Raw genomic sequence first — 19,027 nt, 5'->3', positions numbered from 1 at the left:
GGAGGTGGCATATTGGTTTCCTACTTCTGCCATAAGAAAATTCACTGATGTAGTGGCTCAAACTAGTGCAAGTTCATTAGTGTGCAGCGGTGGAGGCTGGAAGTCTGAAATGACTCATGGGGGAAAGTCAAGGTGTTGGCAGGGCCACTGCCTTCTGGAGGCTCCCGCATTCCTTGGCTTGTGGCCCCTTCCTCCATCTTCCTCTGACCACAGCGGGGCCAGACTCCGTTTTGAAGGGTTTACAGCATTAGATGGGACACAACTGGTTAACCCAGGCTGGTGTCCCGGCTCTAGGTCTTTAACTTCATAGATGCAATGTGGATTCGGACGGTTCTGGGTTTGTTGCTGCTCTGAGCAAAGTCCCGCCAGAGGCCCTACCGGCCTCACCCTTCGCCTACCGCAACCAGGGAACTCCTGGGAGCTCAGGCGGGTTCTCTACTCAACCAGGAGCTGCTTATCCTCACCCCAAGCCCTCAGGGCAGGCAGAGTGGGCAAGATTATCCCAATTTTACAGGTTGGTAAACTGAGCCCCAGAGAGGCTGGTAACTTGCTCAAGGCCATTCAGCTGGCAAGGGGCAGCTGACCTTTGGTGATAGCTAGACCCTAAATCCAGGTCTCTGCGGGGCCTGCCACCTGCCTCTAGGAATACAGACCTCCCTGGCTCTCACTTAACCACAGCCCTTGATTCTTTGCAGAAGGGTGGTGGGCCCTCTGCCCCTTTCCCAGGACAGGCAGGCTGTTCTCAGGGACAGAAGGGCCATAGGCAGCCTCTGGCAGGGACCTTGGGTGAACGTGGAGGGATCTGGGGGCCTGAGCAGGCCGCAGGGCCCAATTGCAGCTTGCATGTCAATAGGGTGAACATGTGGATGGCAAAGGGCAGGGGCGTCCGTCTGTCCCAGCCAGACTGGCAGCTGCTTTACCTGGTCCAGCCACCCACCCAGGGCCTTAGGGATGTCTCTTTCCCCAGCCCCGGCACATGTAGACCCGAGCTCCGCAACGTTGCTCTGAATAAGGACACAATGTTCCCCGGGGCAGGCGGCTGGGGTGGCCCTCGCCACACAAAGGCAGGCCAGGGTGTGCACCCCAAGGCTGGGAGTGTGCAGAGGACACGGTGGGCCTTCCCTGCCGGCCGCGGACTGCAGCCACTCCCACCAGGGCCTGGGCCTGGGCCTGGCATGGGAGGAGTTAAGCTGCAGCGGGCACCTTGGCACCCGGAGCTGCCCAGAATGTCCGGCTCCCCGCCCCCACTGCTTTTCTTCCTTTTTGCCTTTTTCCTTCTTAATTAATCATACGCTGCTGCCCAATTTAAATATGGAAATGCCCGCGCCGGGCGATGCAATTATTCCTAAGGCCGGGCGGGCTGTCCGGCCCCGGGGGCTGCGGGGAGCATCGTGGCATCGCCTCCTCTCTGGTGTGTGTGAAATTATGTGCACAAAAGGCGTCTCCTTATCTGAGTGTGTGAACTAAATAAATAAATAAGAGCTTTTGTTTGTTTGCCGGCTCCTGCACATGACTGTTTTGACTAAAGCGCCCGTGTTGTCTGTGCCTTTATGGGCCTCGGGAGAGGGGGCCCGGCCGGGGCGGGGGCGGCCGCCGGGCATCTGGGCCTCTCCCCCGCGGGCACCCCGCGCCCCGCAGCCCTCCCCGCACACGCCCTCGCCGGAAAGTTCCCCTGCCCGGGCCGGGCTCCCAGGCAGCTGGCACGGTGCCAGGCTCGCCGCCGAGCGCGGGCAGCGGGGTGGGGCGAGCGGAGGCGGCGCCGAGGACGTGGCCGGGCGCCCCGGGCGCCAGCCGGACCAAGGCCCCGCAAGGTGAGGGCACCCCGGGTGGGCGCAGGGTGGGCACCGCGCGGCGGGCGGGCCCGGAGGGCTGGGGGGCGGGGGCGGGGGGCACAAAGCCGGGCAGTGCCAGGCGCCGCCGCCACCGGCCGGGGCCTCCCTCCCTCCCTCCGGGCCGGGCTCCGCGGGGAGGCCGTGTGCATGGGGCCCGGGCGGGCTGTGGCCGGAGGAAGGCCCGAGCCGCGAGGCGGGGCCCGGGGCTGTCAAGGAGAAAAACATCCCAAGGCCTGCAAATTGCTGCTCTCAGCTTTTTTTTTTTTCCTCCTCCTGCTTGGGAGGGAAAAAAAAAAAAAAAAAGCAGCGCTTCCTCTGGAGGCGGATGCAAAAAGGATGCAGACTTTTAACCATCTCCTGCACCCGGTCCTTCCCCAGCAGCGTCCAGCCCCGGGCCTGGCACCTCGGCCACCCAGGGAGGGCGCATGGTGAGGGCGCCAGATGCCTTTTTCTGGGAGCTGTTGCAAGGCCAGGCCCCGTGGGCCTCCCCGGCCAGAAGCTGGGCCCAGTGCTCGGGTGTGAGGATGGGAGGTCATGGGGCATGTAGTGGCCGCGTGGGCAGGAGCAGCCACCTCCCCTGCCACCATCACCTGCACTTGGTGGCCTGGTGGCTTTGTCTCTCGGCGCCGAGCAGGGTGCTCAGGCACAGCGCTGAGGCATGTGTCTCAGTTCTCCCTGACTTGGGGCCTTCAGCCATCCTGGGATCCCCCACATTTCTCGCGACCGATTTTTGCGTTTAAAAAATAATAGGGAAAGTTTTCTGGCGTCTGGTGGGGGCTTCACACAGCCTGCGTTCAGAGCAGGACTTAAGGAATGGATTCTAGAGTGAGGAAGGTGATCTGGTCCCTGGAGGAACAGCAGGCGAGCTCCAAATGCAGAAGGAGAGGCCCAGGCATCTCCTAGGGTGAGGATGCTACGTGGGGGGCCATGGCAGGAGCTTGGGGATATGGTGGTCTGGAGAGGGACAGTGCCTGCCCATGGATACGTTTTAATTTTAATGTTTTTTAAACTCAGAAGAAAAAAAATGACTATAATAATTATGAATATATAATGACGAATTCAGCCTGGATTATATTTGCCTTCATACCAATGCAGTCATAAGATACCATTTTTAATATGTGCAGATGAAGGAGCCATGAAAACAAATGTGTTGGGGTCCGTGAAAGTCATAATGAAGCCCTGGGCTGGTCCAGTCTGTCCCAGGACAAAGGGTCAGATGTCTGACTCCAGGGGGCCTTTGGGGGCCACCTGGGTGCCCTGCGAATCTGGCTTCTCCGAAGGCCAGCTGGGACAAGTTGACATGGCCAGCTGTGAAGAGGAGCCAGGGCCCTGGTCTGTGTGTGGGTGTGTTCGTTCCTATGCACACGTATGTGTTTTACAAAGGGTTCTCAGGCACATGAGTGCGGGATACTCAGTTCTGGAGACAGGTGAGCACGAGGCTGAGGTCAGGTGTGGCCACAAGAGCCTGGTATGCCTGTCCTTGAGCGAGGGGGCTGTCACTGGGCCAGGAGCCTCGGCATCTCCCAGCCATTGTCTCCTTGGGAGGGAGCAGGCTTCGGGGCCCATTCACAGCCTAGCGCAGCTCTGGGTGGTGGAAACATAACATGAGCTGCAAACAGAGCCACATCTGTAATTTGACATGTTTGAGCAGCCACATTTTTAAAAAAATAAAAATAAACAGGTGAAATTCACTCTAAAAACACAATTTATTTTATCTAACATATATTCAAAGTAGTCTATTTCAGTATATAATTTTTTTCAGTATATAATTAATATGAAATTATCAATGAGGTTTTTTTCTCTCTCTCTCTTTTTTTTATATTGAGTCTTTAAAACCAGAGTGTATTTTACACACACATCTCAGTTTGGATGGACTCCCCGAGTTTCAAAGGCTCAGTGGCCACATGTGGCATGCGGTGAGGGACCGCTGTATTGGGCAGTGCAGGTCTAGCAGGTCCCCATGCCCTCCCCACCCCACCCCAGAGTTGGGGAGACTGGTTTTTCTGCTTCTTTTCTGCTGGCGGCCCTTCTTGGCCAGGGTCAAGGACGCTTGCAGTGGCTAGTCAGGCCCCCAGCATCCCCGAGAGCTGAAAGAATGGGTGTTGGGGCTGCAAGCTTCCAGGATGAGGGGGGACTGCTGGAAAGGGCTTCTTCGGCTGTGCTCCCAGACACCAGGGGGACGGTACAAAGGGCTGGCTTCAGGGTACAATAGTGGGGCGGTTAGTCACAGTGCCGGGCAGCGGGCAGGCACACAGAGCTCCCTGTGTCTGCGCCTGGCCGGGCTGGGCCCTGCAGCCCGGTTTCGCCTGCTGGTTTCCCATCTCTGCCCGTGGCCTTTTGTTTGCACCCCTCCCTACTCCCCTATTAACCCCCTGCTACCCGTTGCCTACCTGGCTGCCCAGCTGGGGCATCCTTACTAAGCTTTGGTTTCCATCAGCCACCCTGGCCAGAGGCGAGCTCCTTCTAGAAGCAGAGCTCAGGCCTGCATGATTCCCTTGGCATCTCTTGGGAAAGAGGTGTCGGAACAGCTTCCTCGCTGTGGCTATGCGGCATTTGTGCAGCTCGAGGAGAGATTTTTCGCCTGAGTTAGGATAGCCGCGTGTGGCCGGCTCCCCACTTAAAGATCCCATCGGCATTTGAGAGTGTTCCCCGTGCAAGGGCCGTGCACTGCTGCAAACAATGAAAAGCCAAAACTGTGAAAAATTAAGGAGTGGCCCTGAAGCTGGCGCCTGCACTGTTCATCTTAAAGGGAACAGACTGATATAAATATTTTAATCCTGTGCATAGATGATGGATAAGATAAAATAAATTAGTCATGTCCCAGCCCTGTCTGGGGATACTCAGAAAGCAGGACTTCCATCAGCATTTGTACCTTGGTAGTTATAACTGAAATCTCCCTCCTAGCTTGCAATCTTAGCAGCTCCAAGATGGAATTAGCTGTTTGTTGTGATTTGACAGTTAAATTATTAACACGTGGAGGAGGTACCTGCCCTCCAAAAGGTATAGAGCACAGGGAACAGTCTCTTTTTAATTAAGAATTACCTCTGCAGAGATTCTGCATTTTGAATTTTCTTTGCTAAATTAAAGCGGCATGTGTTTTTATTTTAGAAGGCAGGGATGGTTTGCTGTGCCCTGTGCGAGGAGAAGGAAAATAAAAGGTCTTTTGAAAATGTGCCCATCTACCCACAGCTTAAAAAACCCAAGTGCCAGACGTTTTCCTTGGAGAACATAAATGTCTCCAATTTACTCATCTTACCTGTTGATTACATTTTATAATAATTATTATTTTTAAAAATAATGTAATCCTTGTCTGAAAGTGAAGGTGTCTTTGGAATGTAAAAAGCCTAGGCTTGCTGACACCACTATGTTAAAAATCACCGTGTGCCAAATCCGGGCCCAGTCCACTCTCCGGACCACTCTCTGGTCCACGTGCTACAGCTCGTCCAACTTCTGCCTCCCGAAAACAAGTGATGGAAGACATATGTTCAGCTCACATCATTTTGTTCTGATGTATTTTAAACCAGTTAAGATGATTTTAGCACAAAGAGTGGTGTGTCTTACTTGCTTTCTGAGAGCCATTGGATTTTCAAGCTGGAGTACAAATTTTTTTTTTCCCCAAAATCCAAATTTAGAAATTGCCTTTTAGAGTAGAAGACAGCATGCTGGTTCGCCTTTTAACTCGATGTGAAAGAAAGATACTTAAGATCAAATACATTTGATTTGTAGATTTGTTCCCAACCGTTGTTATCAAGGGCTGGAAATGGCCCCCTTTTTTGAAAAATAAGATAAGAAAAGGCGTCTTCCCACATGGGCGTGATGAGCTCTTCTGGGGTGGACTCCAGCCCCAGAGGTTCCACAGACATGTATGTGAGTCATCATCCTATGCATGTTTTTTCCTTCCCAGGGGGAGTGTGGCAGTCGACTCTAACATCTCCCTGTGACAAAAACAGTCCTTGCCCGCTGAGCCACCAGCACACCTCGGCCAGCCACTTACTTCCCAGGGTGACCCATACCTCGCAAGTGATCAACAGACTCTGTGCAAATACCATTATTTTAAAACAAACCCAACAAAATCTTCACTAATTGTGGTTCCGCCCTGGCCGCTGGCACCACCTCCAGTAATGGGAAAAAAAAAAAAAAATTGGAATAACGGGAAACACAGCCGATCCCTGGGGAGATTGTCTCCCTCGCAGGAAGGTACCAGAACGAGGTAGGGAAGCTGCTGTGGACACATGGGAGACTCCAAGCCTCCGTTCCAGTCCTGGGGCTCTTTGCTTCTCCAAGCCTGTTTCCCAGATTTCAAAGGAGCAGAATGGTGTCCATCTGAGCCCACTGTCAAGGGCCGTTGCAGAAATATTGCAACGGCAGCCAATATTTGCACAGCAAAGCTGCCCAGTTTCATTTTCTGTTTGCAAGTGTTTTTCTAAAGGGTAAAGTGCTAGAGACACGTGAATGGCCATTATCATCTTAGTAACTTCTCTGGCAATATATGATTATTACCGTTTATGTGAAACTCATACATATTTAACAGTAATTCATTTCATTCTTATAATGAATTACATCTACTTGACTTATGATAAATATAGTTGCATCGGTAATACGATCCTTCTCTGAGTATGAAAGCAATACACGCTCATCGCAGAAAACTTGGAAAATACAGAAAAATGCACGTAAGGGAAAAAATTGTCCAGCCCCTCACCCCCACCCCCCATGAAAGCTCTGTCATATTTTTCCGGGATTTCCTTCCAGGCTTTCTTTACTGCCACCGTGTCAGGTCTTGCAGGCACCTATGTTCGGAAATAACCCCAGGACTTCTCTGCTCCGTGCCTGGGTCCTCTGTACATTCCTGTACTTTGGGTCAGCTCCTCCCTGGCCCACGGGCCACCTCCTTCAAGCAGGCCCCGTGCAGGCCCTGGTGTTCCCCGAAAAGACCTTGGCCTCCGTGGCTCCCAGCCTTCTTCCCCTGCTGTTCTGGGAGCCACGTCGGGGCAGGCCAGACAAACCGCCGATCCGGCTCCATGGCGGAGCTGGGACTGACTCCTCGGGGTGTTGGAGGATGGGGGTGAGTGGCCTAAGATACGGCCCCTTGCAAGGCCCACGCTGCAGCGATGGGGAAGAGCTAAGCTAGGCCTTCTCCATGCAGGACAGGGAGAGAGGGCAGAGGACCGGATGGGGAAAGGGGTGAAAGAGCAGGCCTGGGTTCTGGATTCTCGGCAAAGAAAGCCACTTGGGGCAAATCACCTCTTAGACACGCAAAGTTTCGACCGAACTGTTGAGAACATGTTTCCAAGGTGTTCAGAGGTATGGTCCCGACTTAAACCCACCATGCGGTTGGCGGTTAGTGCCAAGTAGCTTGGTAGGCAGAAATCGGCCAGCCCTTTAGTGCAAGGGCACCGCTGCCAAACGCCGTGTCGCAATCAGGTATGTGCCTTGGCTGGTCCCTCAAATCCGTCAGGCCTCCTGAGGGGGACAAACTGACTCCCAAGTTGCTTTCTGGGGGGACCATGATCGGGGGGCATTTGAGAATTTCCAAGTTCATTTCTGATAGGAAAAAATAGAGTCTATGGGGTCTGCCTTAATCCCCCTTTGGAAGAATGCACCCTTCCACACCCTCACAGCAGATCATCAGAGATTTATTAATAACCCGCATTGCAGACAGACTTTACAGGCAAGGCTGCTGGTGTAGGGTTAGTTACAGCAGAGAAATATTAGCAAGAAATGAAATTTGGAATAATAGGGAATGGTGGCGTAAATTATCACGTAACAAAATAATGCAATAGCGTGTCCCTGTTAAAATGCTGCCGACAAAGAGTTTGTGACAGCATGGGGATGAATGGATACAACATTTCACAAAAACTAAATATGTATGTAAATTATGTAATTGTAGGCACATGTTTACTGTTGGGAAGGAAAGCCAGAATATTATTTCTGAATAATGACATATCGGTTAATTTCCCTTTTTCCGTGTATTTTATACTTGAATTATTTATATTTTGTGCCTACTGCTTAAATGATATCTACCTTAAATATCTGTCTTTAAATTATCCAGGCTTTAGACTTTTTTGTCCTTTCTCTAAACACATGGTATTTTTATAAGCAGAAAAGAAGTAATTTTTGAAGGCTAGTGAGTAGAAATACAGACAAATGGCATATTTTCCTTTAGTCGTTGTGGATAGATAGCATGTAGCAGAAATATTCGTTAGACCAACAAATATGCATAGTGAGTAAATATTATTCGTTTCTTATAAAAGATTTATACCTTGATAGCTTATTAATCAAACACTACATGGGTTTGCTAACCAAACATGTATACTTGCACAGCCAGTGCATAAAAATCTCAACTAAGGCTTTGTGTGGATTTAAGAAGTATTTTTGTCTCTTTAGCAATAGCATCAGGAAGAAAAAAAAAAAAGGCATCCTTGGTCTTCTTGGATACTTGGTCTGATATTTGGTCTAACCACCTATGGTTAGACTCGGTGCTTGATTGGGGGTTTGTGCTTTCTGCTTCTACTGCTTGGCAATTTAAAAGGTTCTTCAAGTTCCTATCTGGAGAAGTATATAGATTTTGGATTCATCATGCCAGATGATAAATTGCGGTCTTCGGGTGGAAATCTTGGTTTATTTATACTCATTATTTGCCTTTGAAAAAAAGAAAGAAAATACTTTTTCTCCCCCAGCTGTACTTTGCAGGACTTCCATATCTCAAAATATTATCCTGCAGTCTTAAGTCACCTGCTGATTCACAGCTGGAGATGCATGGGAGCCTCTCTTGTGTCAAGACACGAGGCGAGCATTTTCTTTTTTAACCACAATGCTACGGGATTTTGTGATGCGGAAAAATCTGTCCACGTTTCCATCTAAAATACGCTTAGCCTTCAAGCAAGTGTCATTTTCTTCCCCGTAAAATGCATTTCCAGGACCAGCAGCGTTGGGAAGGGTAGATGGGATCTTTGCGGCGCAGCGGTCTGGGAAGTAACGCAATGCGCCCCCACCCCCGCCCCGTCGGCCTAGGAGGCCCTGGGGCGCGCTCAGAGCCACCCGCTCCAGCGGCCCAGACCTGCGGCGCAGGTGAGCCCCAGGACCCGCCGGCGGTGCGCAGAGTCCCCCCTCCAGGCCCCAGCCCGCGCTCCTGCCCGCCCCCCCGCCCGGGCCTGACGGGCGCAGCCTCAGTTTCCCCGGCTGCCCCTGCGGGTGGGGCCGGCGGCGGGCAGGGGTCTGCGCGCGGTAGGCCCGGCCGGCCCGGGAGGCGCCCGGCTGGGAGGTCCCGCCGGCCTCCGGGGCGCGACCCTCTAATCCGCTTTAGTCAATATATTGTGCGCTTTACTTCGGCAAAGTAAACAGGGCGGGCGAACAAAGCGGCGGCCGCCCGGCCCGCGACTCCCTGACCCCGGGGTCGCGCCCTTTGTTCGCCCTCAGTGGGGCCGCCCCGCCGCCCGCCGCGGCTAATTGGGGCGCGTGCCGCCGCCGCCGCCGCCGCGGACCCCGGGCCCTGCCCCCAGCCGGTGCCGCCCCGCAGGCCGCCCCGGGGCCCCGGCCCTGCATCCCGAGGCGGACCCCGGACCCCGGACCCCGGACCCCGGACCCCGGACCCGGCTCCTGCTCCGACCCGGCCCCGCAGGCGGACCCCGGACCCCGGACCCCGGACCCCGGACCCGGCTCCTGCTCCGACCCGGCCCTGCATCCCGAGGCGGACCCCGGACCCCGCACTCCGCCCCTGCTCGGACCCGGAGGCGGACCCAGACCCCGGATCCCCGACGCGGACTCCCACCCGGATCCCGGTCCCCAGCTCGGCTCAGGACTCGGACTAGGACCCTCGCCCCCGGCTTGGACCCCGACCTCTGCCCTCCGCAGACCCGGCCGCCGCCTCCGACTCAGGCTGCAGACCTCGGTTCGGACCCCGGGCCCCGCCCTGCCCTAGCGGACCCGATCCCCGGCCCTCGTGGACCCGCCGCAGGCTCAGACTTCAGGCGCAGCTCTAGAGCGCCGGAGGCGGACCCCAGGCCCCGGGCCCCAGGCCCCAGACCCTCCGCCGCCCCGCCCCGCCCCGCCCCGGCCCGGCCCGGCCCGCGGACCCCGCCCGCCGTCCTGCGCTGCGAGCCCGGGGGCTGCCTGGTGGAGGCGCGCGCGGGCCTCCCTGCCTCGGAGCCGGGACGTGGTCCTGGACCCCGCGCAGCCCGGACTCTGGCCCCCGGGGCTGCACCAGACGCCCCCGGGGCCGACGAGCCTGGTCCGCGGACAGACCCCAGGCCGCCACCACGGCCATGTGGGTACCTGTCCCCCTGGGGAAGGGCCCCAGCACCCCAGCAGGAGGCACCTCGAGGCAGGGCCCTTTAGGCTAAGTGCAGAGAGAGAGAGGTTTACTGTGCCTTGTTTTTCTTTCTTGCTCTTTATTTCTGCTGGGAATCCGGCAGATGGGAAACAATCGGAGATCCAGGAAGCTGGAATTCTGAGTCCCCTATGAGGGAAAATAGGAGCCTTCTGACCCTTCCCGGCTCAGCTCGTGAGCTCTGTCCCCCAGCGGGCCTCAGCACCTGCCGGGTCCATGGGTAGCTTCGGTAAGGCTGGAGATGCTGACCTGTTATTAAGGCAGTTGACCCTAAAGTCAGGTCTTGGCCATTCCGTGTCCCTGTGTTCTTTCTCTTTCCCTCAAGTTCCAGACAAGGTTATAATTTTTTAAAAATATTTTATTTATTTATTCATGAGAGACACACAGAGAGAGGCAGAGATATAGGCAGAGGGAGAAGCAGGCTCCTGTGGGGGGGAGCCAGATGTGGGACTCGATCCCAGGACCCCAGGATCACGCCCTGAGCCAAAGGTAGATGCTCAACTCCCGAGCCACCCAGCTGTCCCCAAGGTTATAATTTTTATCCCAAAAAGCTTTTGAGATTTAGCTCCTTATAACCTTTTTCTTTATTAAAGATTTTTGTCTGTTTTTTAAAAAGTACTTTCTCTTGTACTTAGGTGCAGAAAGGAGTCATGGAAGGGTTTGCCATCAGGGAGCAGAATGGCTTCTGGTTCTTGCTCGGTCTGCAGAGCCCTCAGGCCTACTCCTCATCAATTTCGTAGTTGTATTCGTTTGGCTTTGCTAGGGAGACTCTTTTAAGTCCTACGTTTGTTTGTGGAACATTCGAGAAGATTTGGTGTTCTGGAGTTGCAGGCCATGCCTGTGGTGGGGACCAAGCTGAGGTGGAGAGGGTGCATGTGAGGAGCTGAGAGTGCATGTGAGCTGGCCGCCAGGCAGGTGTTGTGGTAAATTTCTATATGTGGTGCAGATCTCTGCCAGAAAGGGAAGCCCCCTGGAGATATCCCTGCTAGTCTCCCCTTCCCTAGTACCATTCCCTAAAGAACCCCATTTCCTCTTTCTTTATCCCCTTCCTCACTGCTGGTCCTCCACCACCACAGCACCTACCTGTCCTTCCTCTGTTCTGAGAGGCAATAGGGTCTCATCTGATCACCCTTCGTTTGCAACTGCAGAATGCTGATGTCTAGGCCCAGGCCCCTGGCCACCCCTCCAGGAGAGAACTGCCGCAGTGAGCCTCTCCGCAGGCCTGAGCCAGTCGTCAGGGGTCTTTGCTGATGTGAGACCTGGAGATTTTCCCGAAGGCATCCTGGTCACCTGCTTGGCCTTTTATATTGAAAAGCCTGGCATGGGCCTGCCAGGTTCATAGAGGGCAGAAAGCAGAGAGCAAGGCTCAGGTGGGGCTTGGAGCCACCCTGGTTGCTTGGCTGGGGAGATCCTGCTCTCAGGGTGCTGCCCCCCCGGCCCCATCCCTGTCCCCAGCAGAAAGGATGGTAGAAAGCATCACAACCCCTGAGCTCAGACGAGGCTGCTTTGTTACAAGGACTCTGGCAGGCCCGGCGGCAAGCTTGTGTCTGTGATTTTACACCGGAGGTAGACTCATCCCAGCCCAGATTTGAGGGGGAGATCAGGATGCACCTGGCTGGGAGGGGTGCACGCCTCGGATGACCGAATCTGGCTGCAAGGGTGGGGGATCGCCAAACCCGGCCAGCTTAAGGCAGTTCTGGGACCCAGATTTCAATGGGGCTCTGTTTTTCCTGGGAACGGTTCTTACCTATAAAATAAGCCTATGTGTGTACGAGTAGGAAGAGGTGGGTGGTGACGTTGGAAAAGAAAGAAAGAAAAGAGAAAGAAAGAAAGAAAGAAAGAAAGAAAGAAAGAAAGAAAGAAAGAAAGAAAGAAAGAAAAGAAAGGAAAGAAAGGAAAGAAAGGAAAGAAAGAAAGAAAGAAAGAAAGAAAGAAAGAAAGAAAGAAAGAAAGAAAGAAAGAAAAAGAAAGAAAGAAAGAATCTGTGCAATATCAGCCAAGTCACTGTTCCACCCACTGGAGCCTCAGTTTCCCTGGCCTACAGGGAGGTATGATGATTCTTGTTTTGTCTTCCTCTTGGGTTGTGAGGATCCCATGAGACAGAGACAGGGGAGAAGACTGTATAAATTATGAAGCGCCTGCTGTATGCACTTGAAATATTATCAAGTGTAGGAAAAGCCCTTTGCTATAAGGCTGCTGTTTTATGATTGAAATTCCTAGTGACTCATGTGGTGCCTGGCACAGACTACATGCTCTGGGTGTTTCTGTTGACCTGAACCATATTGAAACCCTCTGCATTAGCTATAAGAAGGACGTGTGGGCCAAGCATGGTGAGAATTGGGCAAGGTAAAGAACATCCTCATCCTCTTGAGGCCTCTGGACATGACACCAAGACGGCCCCCAGTTTGGGGGATCCAGTATGACGGCTTGGAGACCCTACTACTTCTGGCATAGACACTTGAGAGCTGTGAAGGTTAATCCCAGAGTCCAAGTCCAGGCTCTGTCTGCAGCCGTGCCCAGCCTGGCTAGGGTAAGGGTCTGGGGGTGCCCGAACCCCAGCCCAGCCCACAGAAGGTGACCTTCTCTCAGAAGAATCCAGGCCACGTGGCTCCCAGACCTGCCGGTGCAGAGTCCACCTCAAGCCCGGCCCCTTGCCTCATTCCCGAACACTGGCCTTGCCACTTTTGTCCTAATGACAGAGAATGAGGTCAGCTTGCTTTGCCACCCACAAATCACAATTTTTTATTCCAGGCAAAGCCTTTCTGTATCTGAGATCGGCCCTTGTTATCTACGGCAAGGTTATGTTTTCACTGGCTTTGGGTGTTTGCACGTGTGGGATGAAAAGGGAAGTGGCCCAAAGAGAATGCGGGTGGGGCCACCCCATTGCCTGGTTAGGGGCTCTCCAGGAGGACCTCGAATCAGCTCTAAGCCATAGGGTGGCAAAAACTTGTATTCCTGTATACACATACACACGCATGTACACACACACACACACAGGCAAGTGCGTGCACATGCGCGCACACACACATCCCAGGATATCCTCGTGTTGTTAACATTTAACGTTCTAATTTTAAATTTTGAGGCACCAACTGGCTGTCTTAAGAGGCTCATTCAGCCTGTCTGCCTTGGAGCTATTTTATTTACAAGTCTTTGCGTGGCGTCAAAGGGCTCTGTGTTTCTTGCAGACTGTGTTCGGGTGGTTGAGTGTTTTGGTTTTTGGCCACAGCTGGTTAGTTTTTCCAAATCTGTAGATCCAGGTGTGCGTTGAGAAGTTTTTTTTTTTTTTCTTCCCCCAGCGAGAGAGGTTTCCCAGTGAGCCTTGGAGCCCTCCTAGAAGTTTCCGGCGTCCTACGTGTGAGAGACTGTCAATTTGGGGGCTGTCGGTGTGCAGCAAGGAGGCGGCAGGGACTCCTCCTAGACAAGGAGATGCAGAAGGGGCCACACTGGGAGGAGAATCGCATAGCAAATTTAAAACACGGAGTTGAGAACCTGGTTAATGCAAAGATATTAGCAAAGGCATGAGCCCTTGGTTGTGGTGAAAAATTGCTTCCTGGGAGCCTCGGGGAGAACCGAGCCTGTGCACGTCTCCCTTTATTTTGAAATAGATTCTTAAAATACATGTTCCTCGTCTGAAAATTACATCAACTCTTATTTTCAAGATCAATGCCACCCCTTACCTGATTGCTTACATTATCACTTTCTTTTGGTTAAGAGGAATGAACTTTGTGTCCTTTGAATATTAGGAATTACACCAAAAGTTGCTCTATAAATAGCAAGAAACAAAACAGAACAAAAGCATCAGCTTTCTTGTTGAGTATTTTTCTTCACAGCCATTAAATATTATCTTGTCTTGAAGTGATAAATTTAGCTAAAACATTTCTTTACTTTTGGTGGAAAGGGCACATATGAAAAATCCAGCCTTAACCTTGTCTTTGTGGTAATCAGATCTAAAAGCTACGATATGTAGACACATTCAGAAAAAAATGAAACTGCTGTTATGTATGAAGCAAATCACTTGACTATGTGGGTGAAATCATATTCGATTTTAAGAAAATAAAACGAGAGTATTTCAGTAAGACCACCACACCACGGTCAGATTTCAAACTGAACTTGAAATTGTCTCCTCAAAAATCCTTCATTCTGCATGTGATCACTTTGCAGGCAGCTTGGGTTCTTTGCAATCATTTTAAAGAGCAGATCTGTGAAATCTTGATTTTAAAAAGCGTTCCTGCTGTCCTTTGCAATTTAACAATGAACCTTTTGAGTTCTAAATCAGGATTTATTTCTTTTCTTTTTTTCTTCTTCATTCTAAGGGCTTATAATTTACCTAGCTCCCTGAGGAACTGTATGGGTAAGAAATGATACCAAAGTTCTCATTTCATTTGTGGGGGAGAAAAAAAAATTGAACTGACTTTCAGCAGTATTTTTAAAAATTTAAAAATAAACATTTGACAGTTTTTAAAGTTTAAAATTGCTTTAAATGTTAAATAGCTAAAGTCTGCTTAGATGTGATTCAAAAAGACTACGTAATTATTGAAATAATAACGATTTCAGGCTCCATACAAAGGATTGATAAGATGCAAAAATATTTCAAATAAAAAAAATTTCAAATAAATCAAGGCTTTTCAACTGTGAAATGAAGGCATTCCTTGAATATGGGGGGGAGAAATTCTTTTCAGATTTTCTGTCTTTTCATTTTTGCAGAAATAGGTAACTCTTTCACTGGAAACTTAAATTCTAAATTCCAATCTGTTTTTAATTGCTAATATAAATTTGCTATACGTGGCCACTAAATTCTTTAGGAAAATGTCCATTTCCTAATTAATGATGATTCCATTTTAGAGATTGCAGAATTGAACAACTGAAATAAATTCAGTGCTCACTTCTCTTTGAGAGTTAATTTTGATTTTTAAAAACCTTATTTTGTTCTGTGCTTTTTGTCATTCCTTGTAGAATGCTGAGAACCTCACTTTGGCATTTGGTAATGCATGTATAACTAGAGGTATTGGCCTGTCATCCTTAATTCATTTCTTCTGATTTGTGTTGTTACTACTTCAGTATGAAAAAGATTCAGTGCAATTCCTCATCTGTAAGAGGAAATTTTTGATACCAGCATGTCAATATTATATAAGGCATAGTCATATATATATGTATATGTGATCGAACACTAATATTTATTGCAAACTTCTGGTTGTTTTACACTTTCCTTTTATTTGAGAAAAATTAACCTCTTACGAGTGCTTTCAGGGTTGTTAGACTTTTTTTTAATATACATAGACAGGTAACACATCATGAAAGGTGAATGTGTGGACTTCTAAAATGACAAAATAGCTGCTCACAGATTCCTAAACAGACCTGTGAATACATGGGTAGGGAGTTACTACCCATCGGTCAGGAGGGAGCATGGGGCATGCTACTGATCATCCTCAGGGCAGGCACACTAAGTCTGTTCCCTCTCTGTCTCTCTCTACACACACACACACACACGCGCGCGCACACACACATTTTTTAAAGGAAAGATACAGAAATGGTCTGCCGGCATGCTGTTTTTTTTTTGTTTTGTTTTTGTTTTGTTTTGGTGGGGGAGGTGGCTGCTAATGTAGAGGTCTGGCCTCTGCTTTCTTCCTCAAACATCCTTGTCCTATGGCCAGAGTTTTATTTCAGTTGCTAGTGAACTAATGTCAAGGTTAGACATGAAATGGGGTGAACTAAAGCAAAAGATTTTTGAAAATGCTTCATTATGTTGGCAAGAAGGAACCCTTTCCGGGGTGCTTGCTCGCATTTACTTACCCAGCCCGAGACCCTAACTCGATCTTTCCCTTGTTTTACCTGTAGTGACACTAGCAGGCTTCTTTCCCCCCTTGTCCCTTCCTCAACTTAGCTCCGCAAGAGGAAAAAGAAAAAAAAAAAAAAAGCTTACCCAAAGGAAATTGATGCCAATGGGTTTGTGCGCAAATCACCGAGAGTACAAACGAAGCCTTCATAAAGTAGGGGTGCAAGTTATGACAAAATAGGCAGATCGAAATGGAATCCCACACCGGCAAACTACTTTGAGACAAAAGCAACAAGAACAACAACAACAAAAAGAAGAAGACGAAGAGGAGGAGGAGGAGGAGGAGGAGGAGGAGGAGGAGGAGGAGGAGGAGAAAGAAGAAGAAGAAGAAGAAGAAGAAGAAGAAGAAGAAGAAGAAGAAGAAAATAAAATAAAAAAGAAAAAAATCATAAGCCTGGTTTGCCTTTACACGCAGCACCCAGAGCCTCCTAGCAGCTCCTCAAAAGCACATTGTGTGGGATGACTGAGGAAGGGGCATCTTACCCAGGAGCCGCCACGCTCTGACAATCTCAAGCTCATTGGGCCAGCTCTGCAAACATCATTATTCTTGAGTGTGCAAGCTGAATGAGTGTGCAAGTCGAACGTTCAAAACCCAAGTGAAAATGTAAGTTTTCACTCACACGCATCCTGCTTGCTTTAATTAGATTAAATGCATCTGTTTACTAAGTCCTTGGAATGCCTTGGATACTGACATTTTTTAACTGTTACAAGCCGCTGAGCTGAGAAATAGAGATAGTAAACTGGAGTGTCCGCGGCCTTCCTAGGCTGGTCTGAGGCCGGAGGCTGAGCCGGGGACACGGGGGCTCAGGGGCAGAGCAGGAAGTCACCAACTGCATTCCCATCAGGCAGATCTTGGGATAAATCAGGAAAAAATAACTGTATAAGGCTGATACTGTAAACATCCGGATCTATCAAGAGCCTTCCTAGGACTTATTTTTTCGAGATCTGACCTCAGGCGTGGTGTGGTCCGCAGGCACAAGCCCGAGTTCTTCCAGGAAAACTGTCCGCCGTAGCACTCACCAACAAAGTAAATCTTCCAGGTTTCCTTTTCGATAATTTGAACACGCTTTTTAATATTATTTACTCTGAATAACGTAGTTTGATAGCAAGTTGGAAAAAGACCTCGTAAAACCAACCTGCATAATGCCCAATGGAATTACCTGAGTGCTATTATTTTCCTTGAATAAAGGAGAATTTGATTTCTGAATTTGCAACCAAATTATATGTAAATGCTTGCCAAGTGTAGCGGGGGATAAAAAAAAAAAGGTGTGTGTTCTCAAATATTGTTCTGACTCACCCAGTTCCTTGTTTTACCAAATAAAAATTGGGAGGAGGAAAGTGGCATTAAATTAACTTATTACTGTGTGTGAGAGCAAGAAAAAAAAAATCAGCTAATAAAAAGGTTAGCAAGTCGGCATGATTATACAATGATTTCAGGTGAAAATTACAAAGCTAATATGCTAGCATTTGCTCCTCGCCTTCAATAATGATACAGTTGTCAAATTTGTATTTGTGCCAAAGGAACAAAAGTTGTAAGTGGCATAATGTAAGATAATCTCTTTTTCTTTGTGGCTTTTTAAATTCAGTGTTTTAATCCACCAATTTAATCACAAAACATATATCACATTAGTTATAATATTTATAGTGTTTAGGGAAGTGATTATAAATAGATTAGAGTGTAGTTGTTGGATGTAGTATTTGTGTGCGTGCGTGCATGTGAACGTTATCACAAAGGTATGCACATCTCTAGGGTTTGCACTTGGGATCGGTTTTATGTGAAAATAGTAACCATATATTTATTTTCGAAATCCCCGTTCGATCATTACGGAGCTTGCTCATTATTTTGGAAAAACAAGGTTTGGTATTAAAAGGGCCTGAGACATAGTGTGTTTAGATCTCTGCATTCAGCCGGTCTCTAAAAGCATTTTGTTGTTCTGAAGTCCACAAAGTTGTTAAGCCACAGAATGTCTAATGTGTTTTTTAAAGCAGTTGAACCATATAGTAGAGATGGGGGGACAGGCAGGGTGTATAATGCCAGTTGGTGCTTGGGATATTGCTCGGTGTGGCCCGGGGAAGAGGGAGGTGATGGGCTCTGGGCAGCTCTTTGGGACTGCCCTACGCATCCCCAGCCCGCAGGAACGTGTTCTCTTATCCCACAGCCCTGGTCTGGGGCTGGAAATTGTAATAAGGAAGAAAATTATACAGGACTGTGCTAGACAGGAGAGCTTGCTCTGCTGTATTGCTAGAACACGGGCACAGCATACCCGAGTCTCAAGCTGCTACAAGGGCATCCTTTTCTGAGGAAGGAGAAGCACAGAATTCCTGGGCTTCCAGCTCTGGACGCCCCAGTCCTTGACCACCCTGGAACTTCCTCGGGGAAAGGGTGAAACCCACCCCGTTGTGAAGTCACCCCTGCTTGGGCTGCCTCTGCTAGGCTGGTTGTCAGCAGCTGTGAAAAGTGAAAGTTGGTCAGCATTTCAATGAAAAGATGAACTGGAAAACATTTCTACTCCATTTTATAAAACTCGAATTTTCTCACAGAAATGAGAAAAGTGGTCCCTAGAAAGAGGCCAACGTAAGAGCTTAGCACCCGGGGAAGCAATTTCGGAAGATTCCTTAATATTAATATATCTCAGACTTTTGCCCGCCCCCCCTCCACAAAACCATGTTTGTGGTGTGTGTGTGTGTGAGTGTGTGTGGGGGGGGTCCAGTCACAATTCAAGGTCAAGGTCACAGGGATCTAGGGAACTTCCGAGGTGGGTCAGTGGGCAGCCCAGGCCCTGGCAAGGCTGCCCCAGCTGCCCAAGCCCAGCCCTGCCTCGGGCAGCCGGTTCCCTCTTTCTGGGCAGTCCAATCCAATATAGAATGGAGTTTCCTGGGAAGCAGGGCACACGAGGAACTTTTGAATGTACCAATGGCATAAAAAGTATATATATTTTTATGACAACGAGCAAGTTTCAATTGGTTGACAGAAATGGCGAGATGTGACGTCAAGGGACACTGGTTAGAATGCCAAGGCCGGCTGGGGGGGGGCGG

At 49.9% G+C, this 19,027-nt stretch overlaps 1 long non-coding RNA gene across 2 annotated transcripts; it reads left to right on the top strand.

Moving 5' to 3' along the window:
- The first annotated feature begins 1,715 nt into the window (after positions 1-1,715).
- Positions 1,716-17,404, top strand: LOC140642659 (uncharacterized). 2 transcript variants are annotated; one of them, XR_012039076.1, is made up of 3 exons: positions 1,745-1,811; positions 5,737-6,042; positions 13,455-17,404. It is a non-coding gene; the product is annotated as an uncharacterized lncRNA (long non-coding RNA). The 2 variants fall into 2 exon arrangements; XR_012039077.1 differs by lacking the exon at positions 5,737-6,042 and having other exon boundaries at positions 1,716-1,811.
- Positions 17,405-19,027: the final 1,623 nt, after the last annotated feature.

The sequence above is a fragment of the Canis lupus genome, chromosome 11, assembly GCF_048164855.1.
Source record: "Canis lupus baileyi chromosome 11, mCanLup2.hap1, whole genome shotgun sequence".
Taxonomy (NCBI): domain Eukaryota; kingdom Metazoa; phylum Chordata; class Mammalia; order Carnivora; family Canidae; genus Canis; species Canis lupus.
Note: the sequence above shows the minus strand (reverse complement) of the source record. Positions and strands in the feature narration are given on the sequence as shown.